Below are 19,306 nucleotides of genomic sequence, written 5' to 3'. Positions count from 1 at the left end.
ACAAGGTCTTAGGTACGTCTCTCCCCTTGCTCCTGACTTGTCGATTTCTGCCAACAGTATCCCCATCAGTCTGGCCTCCCAGACTCTGATGCATCTTTCACTCTTCCTCTTTGCTCAACACTCCTGTCAGGCAACGGCGGGGAGGTGCCAGCGCTGGAGCCAACTTGTCTGAGTCTAGACAAACTGCACTGTTTATAGGTGGCTATTTAAATTTAAATTAATTAGATAAAATTCAAAGTCCAGTCCTTCAGTCACATCCATCACATTGTAAATGCTTGAGAGTCACATATGAATAGGAGCTGCTGCATTGGACAGCACAGTTTTAGGGGGTCTACACCCCCGAAAGCCTCTTGCAACCAATTCCTTTGGCTTAACATTTACTAGGAATGTCATGGGGGAAGAAACATTTCCACCAGGTGTGAGACTTTGTAGGAGTCAGACCACAGCTCCCTCAGCCACCACACTGCATCCAGGTCCTCATCTCTCCTTGCTCCCATTTCTGTGAAGACTGCTCTTTCACACCCCATTCAGTCCTTCCACCACCAGCTGCCAGAGGAATCTTCTCAGCTCACGCCAAGGACTGGGGGCTCTGGTCTAGTGTGAACTCTGAGCACTCCGTATGATCTCAACTCAACTTCCTGGCCCGCACCTCCGCCTGCACCCCAAATATCCAACTCCTGCCCCCACGAAAGCCCCGCACAGCCTCACACTTCATCTTTCTCACACTGTCCCCTTCGTGTGGAGTACTCCCTGTCCCACCTGCCTGATGAACTCCTCTCTGCCTTTGGGGCTGATTCAAGTGTCACACTCCCCAGGAAAGCATCCTGGTCCCCACGGGCCCAGGTCTTCTCGACTCCCGTCAAACTCAGAGCCCTGCTCCAAGCACAGTCTTTGAGAAGGGAGGGCTTTTGGATATATATCTTGAGCTTTAAAAATCTTCAGGTGCCCGATCCCCTCCCCACCAGACCTACTGAAACAGAGAACACCTCTGCCCCCAAATAGGCTGGCCTGCAGAAGGGTGCCAGGGAGCTTACAGAGTAGCCCCACTCTCATTAAAGGGCTGCCTGTTTTTCCCCCCTGTAATATACGGTGTTAAAAATCCATACTCACTCTTTGAAGAGCACAGCCTTCTTTCCCAACTGCTACTGGCTCTGGCAGAAGCTGAAAATGAGACTCTGGAATCAAAGGAAAGAAAATGACAAAGCATTAAATCATATTAGAGAATATGAATGAAGTGCTAACAACCAACCAGCAAGGGGGAACATCTCCTCCTTGGCACAGGAGAAGTGCAAATATCCCGTGGCTTTAAAGTTCCCTCCGGTTCAGGTCACCTCCCCTAATTAAACAAACTGCACAAAGGGTAGGCAGGGCAAGTGAGATAAAGAGCTTGGCCCGGAGGGTGTGAAGGTCAGAGAAGGAATCTGTGATGAGGATAAAGCATGGGACTGAGCTGGTGATTCCTGGGCTGCAGGAGCGAGAAAGGCAATAAGGGAAACAGGCATGCTTCGGTGAGAGGAGGTTCTGAAGGCTTCAAACTTAACTAAGACCTTCAAATAAAGATTAAAACTCCCCTTCTCCATCTGGGGTTAGGGTTACCTAAAGTTATACTCAGAAAGGAATGAGAGGAAGGTGGCAACCAATGGGCAAATGAATACAATATTTCTACTAGAGTGGCTAGAGAGAGGGGACCACAAAGCTCAAAAACAGGGCTGGACAGAGCAGAGATGCTGGCAAAGGCGCTGCAGCAGAAAAATGAGGAGACGGGTAGATGGGTGATTGAAGGTAAATCCACAAAACCCCTGAATTATTTCAGAGGGGTCAAGGAATTAAACATAAAAAAATAACACCGAGATAGCCTCATCCACCAGAGAGCAGACAGCAGAAGCAAGAAGAACTACAATCCTGCAGCCTGTGGAACAAAAACCACGTTCACAGAAAGATAGACAAGATGAAAAGGCAGAGGGCTATTTACCAGATGAAGGAACAAGATAAAATCCCAGAAAAACAACTAAATGAAGTGGAGATAGGGAACCTTTCAGAAAAAGAATTCAGAATAATGATAGTGAAGATGATCCAGGACCTCGGAAAAAGAATGGAGGCAAAGATGGAGAAGATGCAAGAAATGTTTAACAAAGACCTAGAAGAATTAAAGAACAAACAAACAGAGATGAACAATACAATAACTGAAATGAAAACTACACTAGAAGGAATTATTAGAAGCATAACTGAGGCAGAAGAACGGATAAGTGACCTGGAACACAGAATGGTGGAATTCACTGCTGCGGAACACAATAAAGAAAAAAGAATGAAAAGAAATGAAGACAGCCTAAAAGACCTCAGGGACAACATTAAATGTAACAACATTCACATTATAGGGGTCCCAGAAGGAGAAGAGAGAGAGAAAGGACCGCAGAAAATATTTGAAGAGATTATAGGCGAAAACTTCCCTAACATGGGAAAGGAAACAGCCATCCAAGTCCAGGAAGCGCAGCGAGTCCCATACAGGATAAACCTAAGGAGAAACATGCCGAGACACACAGTAACCAAATTGGCAAATATTAAAGACAAAGAAAAATTACTGAAAGCAGCAAGGGAAAAACGACAAATAACATACAAGGGAACTCCCATAAGGTTAACAGCTGATTTCTCAGCAGAAACTCTGCAAGCCAGAAGGGAGTGGCATGATATACTTAAAGTGATGAAAGGGAAGAACCTACAACCAAGATTACTCTACCCGGCAAGGATCTCATTCAGATTCGATGGAGAAATCAAAAGCTTTACAGACAAGCAAAAGCTAAGAGAATTCAGAACCGCCAAACCAGCTCTACAACAAATGCTAAAGGAACTTCTCTAAGTGGGAAACACAAGAGAAGAAAAGGACCTACAAAAACAAACCCAAAACAATTAAGAAAATGGTCATAGGAACATACATATTGATAATTACCTTAAATGTGAATGGATTAAATGCTCCAATCAAAAGACACAAAAATTTTTGTGAATGGACACAAAAACAAGACCCATATATATGCTGTCTACAAGAGACCCACTTCAGACCTAGGGACACATACAGACTGAAAGTGAAGGGATGAAAAAAGATATTCCATGCAAATGGAAGTCAAAAGAAAGCTGGAATAGCAATACTCATATCAGATAAAATAGACTTTAAAATAAAGAATGTTACAAGAGACAAGGAAGGACACTACATAATGATCAAGCGATCAATCCAAGAACAACATATAACAATTATAAATATATATGCACCCAACATAGGAGCACCTCAATATATAAGGCAACTGCTAACAGCTATAAAAGAGGAAATCGACAGTAACACAGTAATAGTGCGGGACTTTAACACCTCACTTACACCAATGGACAGATCATCCAAAATGAAAATAAATAAGGAAACAGAAGCTTTAAATGACACAATAGACCAGATAGATTTAATTGATATTTATAGGACATTCCATCTAAAAACAGCAGATTACACTTTCTTCTCAAGTGCGACGGAACATTCTCCAGGATAGAGCACATCTTGGGTCACAAATCAAGCCTCAGTAAATTATTTAAGAAAATTGAAATCATATCAAGCATCTTTTCTGACCACAATGCTATGAGATTAGAAATCAATTACAGGGAAAAAAACGTAAAAAACCCAAACACATGGAGGCTAAACAATACATTACTAAATAACCAAGAGATCACTGAAGAAATCAAAGAGGAAATCAAAAAATACCTAGAGACAAATGACAATGAAAACACGACCATCCAAAACCTATGGGATGCAGCAAAAGCAGTTCTAAGAGGGAAGTTTATAGCTATACAAGCCTACCTCAAGAAACAAGAAAAATCTCAAATAAACAATCTAACCTTACACCTAAAGGAACTAGAGAAAGAAGAACAAACAAAACCCAAAGTTAGCAGAAGGAAAGAAATCATAAAGATCAGAGAAGAAATAAATGAAATAAAAACAAAGAAAACAATAGCAAAGATCAATAAAACTAAAAGCTGGTTCTTTGAGAAGATAAACAAAATTGATAAACCATTAGCCAGACTCATCAAGAAAAAGAGGGAGAGGACTCAAATCAATAAAATTAGAAATGAAAAAGGAGAAGTTACAACAGACACCGCAGAAATACAAAGCATCCTAAGACACTACTACAAGCAACTCCATGCCAACAAAATGGACAACCTGGAAAAAATGGACAAATCTTAGAAAGGTATAAACCCTCCAAGACTGAACCAGGAAGAATAGAAAATATGAACAGACCAATCACAAGTAATGAAATTGAAACTGTGATTAACAATCTTCCAACAAACAAAAGTCCAGGACCAGATGGCTTCACAGGTGAATTCTATCAAACATTTAGAGAAGAGCTAACACCCATCCTTCTCAAACTCTTCCAAAAAATTGCAGAGGAAGGAACACTCCCAAACTCATTCTATGAGGCCACCATCACCCTGATACCAAAAGCAAACAAGATACTACAAAAAAGAAAATTACAGACCAATATCACTGATGAATATAGATGCAAAAATCCTCAACAAAATACTAGCAAACAGAATCCAACAACACATTAAAAGGATCATACACCACGATCAAGTGGGATTTATCCCAGGGATGCAAGGATTCTTCAATATACGCAAATCAATCAATGTGATACACCATATTAACAAATTGAAGAATAAAATCCATATGATCATCTCAATAGATGCAGAAAAAGCTTTTGACAAAATTCAACAACTATTTATGATAAAAACTCTCCAGAAAGTGGGCATAGAGGGAACCTATGTCAACATAATAAAGGCCATATACGACAAACCCACAGCAAACATCATTCTCAGTGGTGAAAAACTGAAAGCATTTCCTCTAAGATCAGGAACAAGACAAGGATGTCTACTCTCACCACTATTATTCAACATAGTTTTGGAAGTCCTAGCCACGGCAATCAGAGAAGAAAAAGAAATAAAAGAAACACAAATTGGAAAAGAAGAAGTAAAACTGTCACTGTTTGCAAATGACGTGATACTATACATAGAGAATCCTAAAGGTGCCACCAGAAAACTATTAGATCTAATCAATGAATTTGGTAAAGTTGCAGGATACAAAATTAATGCACAGAAATCTCTTGCATTCCTATACACTAATGATGAGAAATCTGAAAGAGAAATTAAGGAAACACTCCCATTTACCATTGCAACAAAAAAAATAAAATACCTAGGAATAAACCTACCTAGGGAGACAAAAGACCTGTATTCAGAAAACTATAAGACACTGATGAAAGAAATTAAAGATGATACCAAGAGATGGAGAGATATACCATGTTCTTGGATTGGAAAAATCAATACTGTAAAAATGACTATACTACTCAAAGCAATCTACAGATTCAGTACAATCCCTATCAAATTACCAATGGCATTTTTTATGGAACTAGAACAAAAAATCTTAAAATTTGTATAGAGACACAAAAGACCCTGAATAGCCAAAGCAGTCTTGAGAGAAAAAAACGGAGCTGGAGGAATCAGACTCCCTGACTTCAGACTATACTACAAAGCTACAGTAATCAAGACAATATGGTACTGGCACAAAAACAGAAACATAGATCAATGGAACAAGAGAGAAAGCCCAGAGATAAACCCATGCACCTATGGTCAACTAATTTATGACAAAGGAGGCAAGGATATACAGTGGAGAAAAGACAGTCTCTTCAATAAGTGGTGCTGGGAAAACTGGACAGCTACATGGAAAAGAATGAAATTAGAACACTCCCTAACACCATACACAAAAATAAACTCAAAATGGATTAGAGACCTAAATGTAAGACTGGACACTATAAAACTCTTAGAGGAAACCATAGGAAGAACACTCTTTGACATAAATCACAGCAAGATGTTTTTTGATCCACCTCCTAGAGTAATGGAAATAAAAACAAATATAAACAAATGGGACCTAATGAAACTTCAAAGCTTTTGCACAGCAAAGGAAACCATAAACAACACGAAAAGACAATCCTCAGAACGGGAGAAAATATCTGCAAACAAATCAACGGACAAAGGATTAACCTCCAAAATATATAAACAGCTCATGCAGCTCAATATTAAAAAAACAAACAACCCAATCCAAAAATGGGCAGAAGTCCTAAATAGACATTTCTCCAAAGAAGACATACAGATGGCCAAGAAGCACATGAAAAGCTGCTCAACATCACTCATTATTAGAGAAATGCAAATCAAAACTACAATGAAGTATCACCTCACACCAGTTAGAATGGGCATCATCAGAAAATCTACAAACAACAAATGCTGGAGAGGGTGTGGAGAAAAGGGAATCTTCTTGCTCTGTTGGTGGGAATGTAAATTGATACAGCCACTATAGAGAACAGTATGGAGGTTCCTTAAAAAACTAAAAATAGAATTACCATATGACCCAGCAATCCCACTACTGGGCATATACCCAGAGAAAACCGTAATTCAAAAAGACACATGCACCCCAATGTTCATTGCAGCACTATTTACAACAGCCAGGTCATGGAAGCAACCTAAATGCCCATTGACAGACGAATGGATAAAGAAGATGTGGTACATATATACAATGGAATATTACTCAGCCATAAAAAGGAATGAAATTGGGTCATTTGCTGAGACATGGATGGATCTAGAGACTGTCCTACAGAGTGAAGTAAGTCAAAAGAGAAGAACAAATATCGTATATTAACGCATGTATGTGGAGCCTAGAAAAATGGTACAAATGAACCGGTTTGCAGGGCAGAAGTTGAGACACAGATGTAGAGAACAAATGTATGGACACCAAGGGGAGAAGGGGGCGGGGGGGGGGGGGTGGTGGTGTGATGAATTGGGCAATTGGGATTGACATGTGTACACTGATGTGTATAAAATGGATGACTAAGAACCTGCTGTATAAAAAAATAAATAAAATTCAAAAATTAAAAAAAAATAACACCATGAAAGTGCTAGAAGAAAACATGAGAACTCTGTTTGAAAACATCTTCACAGGGAAAGCCTTTCTAAGTTAAGATTTAAAACCTAGGGGCCATAACATAAAGATTAATAAGCTGACTGCATAAAAATGTTTTTAAATGTCCACGTGGAAAGGGATATCATAGGACTTCCCCGGTGGCGCAGTGGTTAAGACTCCATGCTCCCAATGCCAGGGGCCCAGGTTCGATCCCTGGTCAGGGAACTAGATCCCACATGCATGCCGAAACTAAGAGTTTGCGTGCCACAACTGAGGAGCCCGTGAGCTGCAACTAAGGAGCCTGCTGGCCTCCACTAAGGAGCACACATGCCACAACTAAAGGAGCCGGCGAGCCGCAACTAAGGAGCCTGCCTGCCACAACTAAGACCCGGCACAACCAAATTAATAAATAAAATGAATAGTAAATAAAATAAATATTAAAAAAAAAGGATATCATGGACAAGGTTACAATGTGTCAATACATATCAGAGACGACAGACTAATAAAGGGTTCCTACAAATCAATAAAAACAACAACAAAATCCAGTAGAAAAAACGGGCGAATGATCTGAGTAGATCATGTAACAGAAGGAAATACAAATGACTCTTCGACATATAAAAAGATGCTCAATCTCATTTACAAGAGAAATGCAAATTAAACCTACACGGCGATAGTGATCTTTGTTTATTGTATTGGCAAAGAACAAAAAGTGTAATAACAGACTGTGCTGCTGGGGCCATGGGAAAATAGATGCCCTCACGCAAGGTACAGATTTATACTCCCATCAACAAACCCTACAGATGGCATTTTGGCAAAATCTCCAGCAATGTACAGTACACATACCTTTGATCTAATAATCTAATTTCTAGGAACTTATTTGTGTTCAGACCTGAACATGTTTGAGAACATGTTTGTGAAGGGTTATTTGTTATAGTATTACTTATCATGGCAAAAAAAATTGGAACTCACATGCCCACTCATAGGGGATATGTTAAGTAAATGATGGTACAACTTTATAAAGAGGTATAATGTATAGCCATTAAATACAAATAAAATTAACTATAAGCCATTAAAATAATGAGGCATATTTGTCTCTACGGGTAATGACCTCCAAGGTACACTGTTAACTAAAAATGCAAGGAACAGAAGAGAATAGGTAGAATAACATCTCTTGCATTGAGAGAGAGAGAGAGAAATATGCATGTTATGCTTATATGTGTGTAAAATGTTTCAGGATGGATACAGATGGTAATCATGACTGGGGCTGGGAAGGAAACTGAGAGGCTAGGGGCAGAGATGAGGGAGACTTTTCACTGATATCCTTTTGTACTTTTTGAATTGCTACCATGTGCATGTTCAAGGTTTTCCCTATTTAATTAAAAAATACAATATAGGGACTCCCTTGGTGGTCCAGTGGTAAAGAATCCGTCCTGCAATGCAGGGGACGCGGGTTCGATCCCCGGTCAGGTAACTAAGATCCCAAGTGCCGCAGGGCAACTAAGCCCATGCACCACAACTACTGAGCCCGCGTGCCACAAACTACAGAGCCCGCGTGCCACAAACTAACTACAGAGCCCACGCGCCACAACTAGAGAAGAGAAAACCCGCACGACACAACTAGAGAGAAGCCCACGCACCACAATGAAGAGCCTGCAAGCCACAAAGAAGAGAGCTCGTGTGCCACAACTAAGACCCCGATTGCAGCCAAAAATAAAAATAAGTAAATAAATAAAATATTTTAAAAAATACAATATAAACTCAAGTACAATGGTCTATCTACATTGTCCAATACAGTAGCCACTAGCCACATGGTGACTGTTAAATTTAAAATGATCAAAACTAAATAAACGTAAAATTCAGCTCCTCAGCTGCGCTAGCCACACTTCACATGCTCAATAGCCACAGAAAGTGTATCTCCTTCATGGTTCTGGAAAGGTACTGATAAGAAGATTCACTCCCTCCTGCTTGTAACAAATCACTAGCAGCTGATTCCCCATGGGGGTTTTTGCTCGAGAGCCAGCCAAGCCCACAGCCCCATCCTCTGCTTCTGCCACCTGGGGCAGCACTGTGGGCAAGGAAGCTCAGCCTAGCAGGCTGGTCCTGTAGACAGAGAAATCAGAGAAACCAGAAACCCTGCTACCCAATCCTGAGGAGAAGAGACACAGCCCGAGGAGAGAGAGGCAGGCAGATCAATCAGGGGCTCAGCTGGAAGGCAGGTGGCTTATGTACCCAGTGGCATATCTTCTAAAAAAATCGTACTGGCCAAGAAGCAAGGCAATGAAACACGCACAATGTATCCTGAACTAGCCCAGCACCTCAAAGCATCAGCCTCTGGATCAAGATGTAGGCTGTGGTGATTAGTCTGAAATAACCACCTGCTTGAAATCATGCTTAAAGCAAGAAAACCCTACAGAAATACAAGCCAGTCTTCCACTGGATAAAAGAGGAGACAAAATCCACTTGAACCCTTTACCTCCAAGGACACAAAGTCTTCAGGCTCTCAGGCAGCCCAGAACAAGCTTTAATTCGAACACTGCTCTATGAATTAATGCGAACACATGCACTGTCATTGGCTGAGATCAGCTCTCAAAGGTAAAGTGCTAGAAAGAGCATCACATAAGTGACTATTTTCCACATGACTGAAAGGAATTAAAATAGCCCTCTATATGGGTATGCAATAGCAGAAGGCCTGAAATAGAATCTCAGGGCCCCAAAACACTCTCCCATTGCTCCAATCTGTGCTCCGAACTCAAAAGAAAAGCAAGGAGATTAAAGAGGGCTTTGTCATTTCTAAAGGAGGGAAGCTGGTCTACAGTATTTTCTAACTGCAGGGACAAAGCCAGTGTGAGACAAAAAGGAGCCCTGTTATAAACAGCTGGCAGGTTCTACCAGGACAAGATCTCTGGCTCCCAGCATGAGGTTCAGCATTCAGAGCCCTTCATGAGCTGGTCCCTACCTTCTCTAGCCAGAATCTCTTCCCCTGAGATCTCTGTAACCCAGGGAAATCAGCATCAGAAAAAGGTGATGCCACGCTCAAAATTTCATAGTTAAAACACAGTTTTGTTTAGAACTTTATCCAAATAAGTAAACAAAAATTAAAATCTGTCTATCCTAAGATCAATAGCAAATATGGAACAAAATTTAAGTTATAACTGCCATCCTGTGCTAATTCTTAGAACAAAGAATAAACCGCATGTAAATTGCCTTAGAGCATGGTAAGTCCTTACAGTTAACATTTGGTTGTCACAGCGCTATTATACAGGGGATGTTTTTTGCAAAAATGCTTTACTGCTTTGCCCCGGGCCTCTCAATCCTTTGATTTTCAAGTCCTGCCCTCTCGTCATCAACTAACAGGTGTCACATTGCCAGACCCCATCTATTACTGCCTCCACAGTCAGGCGGCTTCTGCGGTGAGGTCATGAAATCCCATGTCTCTCTCTCCAAGGTTTGTCTTGTATTTGTAAAATGTCCTTACGACCTGGGAGAGACGATGACCAAGAGGTGGATGCTCCTGGAGCGTGGCTGGACACCAGTGTTGAAAAGAGAGGGAGGCACGATGGGCTGGGACCCAAGTTTGTCAGTGGCAAGTCCATTAATGAATATTTTCCTGTTACAACGTCTGCTTCCCTGCTAAAACCTGGAAACTATGGGGAATCTGTTACTAGATAGGCTGATAATCTGACCCTCTGGTGACTGTACCTGAACTGGCTTTGTATTTTTCTCCACTGCCCCATTTTCTGTCGACCTGGACGATACCCTCTATCTATCCCCATCTCCTAACAAATCTTTCTGGCAGAACTAAGAGTTATCTCCTTCAGTCCCCCAGCCATTAGCAACCTCGGCTTCATTCTCCATACCTACAAGTATTTATGACCTGCATCTTTTACCATAATACTCATGAAAACACTGGCTGTACCCTCCACTAGGCTGCAAGCTCCTTGAAGACAAGTCTTACTACATCTCTGCATCTGTCATGGCACTTCAGCATACACGTGCCTTGCCCTTGTGTGACAGGGAAGAGCTAAATGGGACCCCACGTTGGATCTGCTTCTTTGACTTTAACCTTTGCTTTTCCTTGTTTTTGTTATTATACTCATACCTAATGGCCTGCCTCAGGGAACCCTGCCCACCTGTGAACGGCTGCAAGAAAAAAAGAAACTCACACATCCCCTCACCGAGGCTGGTCATTCCAGGAGATGTTCTGCAAGACCAATGGCCCTTTTACTTTACTTCCTCTCCGCCTCTCCCTCTCTATTCTGCCTTATTACTTTACTTCCTCACCACCTCCCCCTCTCTGATTCTATAAAAGAAACTGGCATCCAAATCCAGATAAGTTGGTTTATCAGAGACGCTAGTCTGCCATCTTCTCGGTCAGCCAGCTTTCCGAATAAAGTCGTCTTCCTTGCCTCAACACCTCGTCTCCGATTCACTGGCCTCTTGTGCGGCGAGCAGAGCTAGCTTGGACTCGGTAACACTTGGTGGGCACTTGGTATAAATACCAAGTGAAAGCATGAAAGCCATGAATCAGCAGGGCGGCCCCAGCAGCGCCACTGCAGGCCATTCCTTCACTTTGTTCATTACTGCCACCAAGAAAATGAACATTCCTCATCAGAGCAGTGTAGCTTTAGAGGCTCCAGTTCAGATGGGAAGGTGAGACCCAGAGAGGTTAAGCCAGGTGCCCAATGGCACACAGCTCTTCTCTCCTCTGCCCCTACTCCACTGGTGGCTCACAGTGGCCCTCAGCATGACATGGAAGGCCCCCGCCCCACCTTTCCCTGAATGATCTGCAATCCCGATGCCTTGCGCTCCTTCACACCCACACAGCTTTGGCACAAATGCTCCCCTCTCCCTAGCACGCCCCTGCCTGGTGAGCTCCGGCTCATCCTTCAAGTCTTGGCTATGAAGACATTACCCCATCTGTAAATGCTCCTCTGAGGGTTCAGCTGCGCAGTTCCATAACCTGGGTTCAATTCTCTGCTCTGTCACTGATCCGTGTGTGACCTTGGCAAGTCACTGAACCTCTTAGAGCTTCGGTGTGGGGACAAAATGAGATGATGCATGGGGACTGCTCACAGCACAGCCGGGAAGAGCTGGCCTGCCTTCTTAGGCGGAGCTAGAAAGCCCTGCCACTGAAACCGAGCAGGACCCTATGGCGCCGTCCTAGGCACAAAAGCCCTTCTGTGTCCTCCATTTCTTGTTTGTAGGCTTCGTTCAGCCTCCTTGACCTTCCCTGAGTTCCAAAGGGAAGATTCAAACAGTTGCTAATCAGGGAAGAGAGGGAATGCAGAAACAGAGGAGCCGTCAGAATAGTGCAGCCTTGGGGCAGGGTCCTGGTTCCTCCTCAGGGAGTATACATCACAGTATCTTTGACCTCTTCTGCAGAAACTAAGTCCCCCACCCAGGTGGAGGATGGTAACTTCAGGATGAGCGCAAGATTCCTGGAGCACCACCCTGTTACCTCACCACCAACCAATCAGAAGAAACTCACAACCTGCAGCCCGCACCCCAGATTTGACTTTAAAACGGTCTCCCCCAAAACCATCAGGGAGTTTGGGGTTTTTGAGCATGAGTCACCTGTTCTCCTTGCTTGGCCCTGCAATAAACTTTCTCTGCTCCAAACTCTGACGTTTTGGTTTGTTTGGCCTTTCTCTGTGTCGGGCACACGAACTTGTGTTCAGTAACACCACACCTCCATCACCCTGCACTGCCACCGTGCCCAGGTCTGTTCAGATGCCTGCTATCTTTATATTCCCAGAGTGTAACCCATAGCTCAGTTCCCAAACTTTATCACATATAAGGCTTGAATCCTATTCCATATAATCTTTTTTTTTTTTTTTTGGCGGGGTTGGGGGGGCGCTGTACCACGCAGCATGTGGAACTTCCCCGACCAGGGATAGAACCCGCGCCCCCTGCAGTGGAAGTGCAGAGTCTTAACCACTGGACCGCCAGGGAAGTCCAAGCTTGAATCCTATTCTGGGTATATCACAGATCAAACACCCAATACCAATAGCCAAAAGCCACAGCTTAAACCACCTAGGAGAAAGGCTGCTGTCACTTTGGGTAATTACTTCACAAGAAGAGGATCTCAACCTGCAGCAGTGTAAGTAAGAACCTGCCCACACCTTCAGCAGGAGCTACAACTTCCCTGAATCAGCAGCTTCCCTGGTACAGCCCCAAAGGCATCCAACCACGGGCAGCAACACCCTACACAGCTTCTGGGATTGAAAAACCTGAAATACGATCAAGAGGGTTTCTGAGGGTTCCGTTTAGGAGGATATCTTGATCTCTAACTTTCTTTCATTCATTCATTCATTCATTTATTTATTTATGGCTGCGTTGGGTCTTCGTTGCTGCGCGCTGGCCTTCTCTAGCTGCAGAGAGCGGGGGCTACTCTTCCTTGCGGTGTGCGGCTTCTCATTGCGGTGGCTTCTCTTGCTGTGGAGCCCAGGCTCTAGGCACGCGGGCTTCAGCAGTTGTGGCACACGGGCTCTGTAGCTGTGGCGCACGGGCTTAGTTGCTCCACGGCATGTGGGATCTTCCCAGACCAGGGCTCGAACCCGTGTCCCCTGCATTGGCAGGCGGATTCTTAACCACTGCGCCACCAGGGAAGCCCCCTTGACCTCTTCTGAAGAGGCAACTACATCCAAGGTCAGGGAGGACTTTGGTTTGCAAAAATTATGTCTTTGGGGCCGGATTAATTCTTTGTTGTGAGGGGCTTTCCTATGCATTTCCTATGCATTTGGGGTAATTAGCAGTATCCCCCAGCATCTGTCAAATGGAGAGAGGGCCCCCAAGGTTGTGACAAGCAAAAATGTCTCCAGATGTGCCAAATGCTCCCTAGGGGAAAGCTGCCTCAGTGGAGACCACTTCTACAGGAAGTGAGCCCACTCGGACTCCAACCCTTATTACTGTAGTTAATCAGGAGCATTTTTAGCCAACTCACCAAATCTACCTGAAACATTTCTTCCAGTGCTCAGGAATTTTTTTTTTTTTTTTAAGGGAACAGTCTAGAAGGCAGTTGTTCTCTTGAAGGCAGTGGTTCTCAACTGGTCTGCCACAACAGATCCCCCAGGAGCTTTAAAAAAAATACAGATTCCTGGGATTCCAGGGACCACCCTCGGAGATTCAGATTCAGCTGCCCTGGGGCAGAGTCCAGGCATAGGTATTTTTTAACCTTCTCTAGGTTCTAACATGCAGCCAGGAGATGCACTGCCCAGAGACATTTCATCTGATTCCACCCTCTCTCCCATCCTTTGAATCCGGCAGTGTTAAAAGCCAGTGAGCCATTCAGCCAAAATGAGGCTAAGGGGATCTATTAACATCCTCATTCTTGACAGTAAAACATCCTCTGCACACTCCATTTCTTGGCCTGCAGATGACTTGCCAGAAAGAAGGGAACTTAACCCCATAATCAAGTGGCTTTCCCATGGCCTTATAGATATAAACAGTGCTATCCCATAGGACTTTCTGTGAAGACAGAAATGTTCTCTATTTGCTCTGCCTAATACGGTAGCTGCTGGCCACATGGCACATGAGCACTTGAAATGTGGCTAGTGTGACTGAAGAACAGAATTTTTAATTTTATTTAATTTGAATTAATTTTAATTTAAACAGCCACATGTGGCTAAAGGTCACTGTAACGGATAGTACAATAAGTGTTTATATCCCTACAGGGTCACAGAAATAAAGAAAAGTCCTAAAGTCTGCTAAATTCCATAGAACTGTGAAACCTACAAAACCTTATGTCTTAAAATATCTAAACTCAACAGTCCTTAAATTATCAAATGGGATCCTAATGTATTCCAACAAAGAATCAATTTAGGAGAAATTTTAAAATAAAAAAATTTTTTTCAACTTGCATAACTAGCTTCCCAGCATATTCCAAACACAGCTTTGAGGGGGGCATTCCTGGCCCTCTTCTTTTGAACACTCATCATTGTAATAATTGATCTAGTCATCAGAATAACCAGGAGCTGGAAAAGAACACGACACAGGAAAGTTGATTTTCACTCTTAGCAGTTCACTAGAGTACTAGGATAAAACACTCTTGCTTTCCTTCCCTCCAAACCCAGATAACTTTTGCATGGAACCTCTTGCACCCAAGATAGGCCTGAACCAACACACACTGCAAACCAAGGTCATCTCTAAGAGCAAGTTTTTTTCTCCTATCATTGTTTCATAATCACTTACAATTGAACAAACCGCATTCACACATTCATTCCAGGTGCGCAGATCCTCACAGAACTAGAAGTTCATAAATTTTTAAAAAGCTAAAAAATAGAAAGGCAATTCTATCTCATTGTAAAGGCAATGGATGGTTTGGAGTTGAAGAAACTCTCACCGGCCTTTCTGAGTACAAAAAATACTTATCTCAAAAAAAAATAAAATTGTAAATCAACTATACTCCTATAAAAACTAAAAGAGGGCTTCCCTGGTGGTGCAGTGGTTAAGAATCCGCCTGCCAATGCAGGGGACACAGGTTCGAGCCCTGGTCTGGGAAGATCCCACATGCCGCGGAGCAACTAAGCCCCTGCACCACAACTACTGAGCCTGCGCTCTAGAGCCTGCGAGCCACAACTACTGAGCCCACGTGCCACAACTACTGAAGCCCGCGCGCCTAGAGCCCATGCTCCGCAACAAGAGAAGCCACCACAATGAGAGGCCCACGCACCGCAACAGAGTAGCCCCTGCTCGCCCCAACTAGAGAAAGCTCGTGTGCAGCAACGAAGACCCAATGCAGCCAAAAATAAATAAATAAAAAATAAATTAAAGCACAGAATCTTTAAAAAATAATAATAATAAATTAAAAGAAAAAAAAATGTTTACCTCTCCTTGGCCCGCACTCCCTTGACCCACCTCTAAGCAGAGTCAGTATGAGCCATTTAATAATGAGTTAATAATTCTCCAGTAATTCAAAGTGGTGCTCACTCTTCATAATAGCTGGTACTTACTGAGTGCTTACCACATGCTGGGCCCTGTGCTTTATTTTATCTAAATCTCACCACTGCCTTCTGAAGCAGGTACTATTACCAGAAGCTGAGGCTCAGAGTTTAGGTAACTGGCCCATGGCCACACAGCTACCAAGTGGTAGAAATGGGATTTGGACCCAAGTCTCTCTGATTTTCTGGTGGGAATCCTTTGGGTTATAAACAAAAACAAACATGTAATTATAACATTCGGTACCACACTGAGCCATTCTCTCTTTGATCAGCTGCAGCTCAATGAAGGGAGTTTGGGGTAGCAGGGTTCAGAAATCCTGAGCTTATCCTTACTTCAGAAACCACCCCATCCCCCATGGACCTCTTTGTCTGTCCTGGGGCTTCACCAGGCAGGTGGAAGAGGAGTCTTGGGGAACACTCGTGATCCTGCCAGCACAACTGCACCCAAGAGGACAAGACAGATGCGTGCTGCAGAACTTTCCAAACGCCGTCATGGGAGTAGAAGGTAGTAGGATCCCAGCTATGGGATCCCAAGGGAGAAAGAAACAAATTTTAGTTGGGGGCAGGGGAGAAATCAGGGGAGTGTTCTTGGAGGGGACAGATGAGCTAGACCCTAAGGGGTAGGTAATATTTTGTTAAATCAAAAACAAATGGAGACCAGCCTTAAAACTTCCCTGAGCAGATGAGACCAGTTTAGTCATACAAACAAAGCTTAATTTATTTTGCAAGACTAACTTGACCTGGGTCATTTCTTGCTTATGTCCCTAAAAATCATAAGCAAAACCTTAACTGCTTCCCAAGGTTGATATGAGGTAACTATTAACCAATTCCCTGTTATTTAAGAAAATTCTAATACTATAACCAACCACTGTAAAGAATAAACCGTCACTGCTTTCTCCCTATGTAAGCTGCTTTATAATAATATATCCCTGACCCTCATTCCATCATTTTGGTTTGAGTGCTCCGGGTTCTGTCTTTTTGGTGTGTGCACAATAAATTTTTACTAATTACTACTTTGGTGATTCAGCGGTTTTACTTCTGTTATTTCTGAACTTTTGACAATTTAGACATTAGAGATTCCATGAAGGGCATTCCCAGAGGTGGGGACAGCCTAAGCAAAGGCAGCAGCAGGAAGAATGTGTGTTCACTAGCCTGGGCTAAAGCAAAGGAAGCAGAGAAGGAAAGGGGAGGTCACAATGCAGAGGGGGAGGGGGCAGGGTCTCCAGGGGCCTAGGCTGAAAGGCTGAGGCAGCATCAGAGAACCCAGGAAGTACCCAAGTAACCATCCCAGGACCTGTTTTGCAACCCGGTCCTGGCATTGTCAGGCTGTGTGGCCTCAAGCAAGTCCCTTCTCCTCTCTGGGCATCAGTATCCTAGAGGAGGCTACCAAGGATCTCTTGCTGGTCTGAAAACCTAATTTTAGAAAAATAAACTGATGGTAGGAACACAGGTTATTAATTTCTCTAATTTCTAACTTCCTATATTTTAAAAATATTGTTGATAAGAATTTATTAGTAACAATAAAATAAGTCTAGTGGTTCAGAATGGGGGCTTTGAGGTCAGACTCACTGCGTGCCCTGGGAGGGAACCATCTCTGAACCCCTCACCTTCCTCCTCTAAGAAATGGGCACAGTGGTGGCACCTACCTCATGGGGCTGTTGGGAGGAATAAGGCAGGTAAGTTTTTTTAAGGTGCTTAGGAAAGGGCCTGGCACCCTGTATTTGCTTATTGTATGTCAGCTATCATTACTAATAAACTATTTTTAACTCCCAGCCAGGTGGAGTCAGCCATTAGGGATTTCTGAGCCGGTGAGAGGTGAGACAAATGCTGGCCTCTGGTCTCAGTAGGGACCTTTTGTTACTTAACCAGCCAGGCCCGGGGGCACAAAAAAGGACTCATACATTGGCCTTGGATGCACAGCCTTTTCACCCTCTGGCAACCTCTTCCTCCCTCCCTACCTCACTCTGTCAACTTGGCCTCTTCCACTCCTCTGCGGGTTCAGGGGTGCAAACCCGCACGTGCTCTGCCCTGCAGCTGGCGTTACACAATCCGCATTTCCAAGACTGCCAGGAAGCCCTTGTAGGAGTGGGCTGGGGATGCCGCGGTTGTCGGCCGGCCGGCCGGCTCCGGGCTGTCAGGGTGTTTGGACCAGTATCCTGACTCGCCAGTTGTGGGGAGGAGAGGGCGCAAGGGCAAGGGAATTGGGGCAGGCTGGGAAAAGGGGAGCTGAAAGGCTGCTGGAGGTCGATTTTGGCTGGGAGAGGTCTTGAGGGGTGCAGATGTCTGGGGGCAGGACGGGGGCAGGCGACTGCGGCTGGGAAGGCAGCCGAGCAGCAGCCCTTCCCCAGAAAGTGGGAGAAACGGGGGTGCAGGAGCCTCCAAACCACCCAGGCACTTGGGTGGGGAGCGCACACGGGTTGATGATGGCGCAAACAGTGGGGAGGCCAAATAGAAAGAGGTTGCAGGTCCCCGACCCATCCTCACCTTGTCCGCGGCCTTAGGAAAGCAGGCACCCCGGGCCCGGGAAGTAGGGGGACCAGGGATTCGGGAATGTCAAACCTATCCAGGCACCGGAAGGAAGCGCGCAGGGGCTGATGCCAGGGCGGGGGAACGGAGTAAAAAGGGAGGTGCAGGTTCCCGACCCTTCATCACCTCGTGCCGCTTGGAGCGAGGCCAGGCAGCCCGCACTCGGTAAGCGGAGGGTAGGTCACGGGGCCATTGAAGGAGCCCCCGGATACTCCCTCCTAGACGTGCACACCCCCACCGCGCCTCAGCCCGCCCCACCCCGCCCCACCAGCGCTCACCTCACCTGACCTCAGCAGCCTGGGACCAGCCGCACTATCTAGACGCCTGTCCTCGGCCCCGGGCCCCTGCTCAGGTCCAGCAGCAACGCCCGCGCCCGCGCCGCTCTCAGCTCCGGGGCCGGCTCGGCCGGGAGCCTTAAAGGCGCTGCGTGAGGGCCTACGTCCTCCGACAGAAAAGCCGGCTCCGCCCGCGCCCGGCCCCCAGCGCTGCTCCCCGGCTGTCGCGTTCTGTCCTGGGGGCTCAGGGGCGAGAACCACCAGCTTCCCGGCGCCCCCGGTTTATAGCGTTAGGCCCGGAGTGTAAAGTTAGTGTTCCGCACAACCCGACCCCAGCAACCCGTCTCCAGGCATCCAATAGCGCCTATTGTTTTCACGCCGCGGAGCCAGGGGCGAGGGTGGGGGAAGAGGGGAAGAACCCAAACACCCCAGCCCCGCCCCGAAGGCGCTCACTTGCGGCCTGGGGGAGGGATCGGAACCCAGAGGGCCACACACAGTTTCACAGTGCGACGCCAGAATTCGTCGCGGCATTGTTTCATTTACTGAGCACCTATTGTGTGCCTAGCGCTGCTGGGCACCGCACCCGGCAGTAA

At 44.9% G+C, this 19,306-nt stretch overlaps 1 protein-coding gene across 5 annotated transcripts in view; it reads right to left on the bottom strand.

Moving 5' to 3' along the window:
• ABHD6 (abhydrolase domain containing 6, acylglycerol lipase) overlaps nt 1-19,048 on the bottom strand; it is a 52,704-nt gene extending 33,656 nt beyond the window's left edge. The window contains exons 1-3 of one of the 5 annotated variants that reach the window (XM_036870537.1): nt 18,397-18,518; nt 17,559-17,567; nt 1,111-1,175 (exon numbers count right to left, since the gene is read on the bottom strand). The gene's annotated coding sequence lies outside the window, so the exon portion shown is untranslated. Of the gene's footprint in view, nt 1-1,110; nt 1,176-17,558; nt 17,568-18,396; nt 18,519-18,716 lie in introns of those variants that run through there. The other 4 variants (XM_036870532.1, XM_036870533.1, XM_036870535.1 and 1 more) reach the window with 4 other exon arrangements.
• Nucleotides 19,049-19,306: the final 258 nt, after the last annotated feature.

This window comes from Balaenoptera musculus, chromosome 11 (genome assembly GCF_009873245.2).
Source record: "Balaenoptera musculus isolate JJ_BM4_2016_0621 chromosome 11, mBalMus1.pri.v3, whole genome shotgun sequence".
Classification (NCBI taxonomy): domain Eukaryota; kingdom Metazoa; phylum Chordata; class Mammalia; order Artiodactyla; family Balaenopteridae; genus Balaenoptera; species Balaenoptera musculus.
Note: the sequence above shows the minus strand (reverse complement) of the source record. Positions and strands in the feature narration are given on the sequence as shown.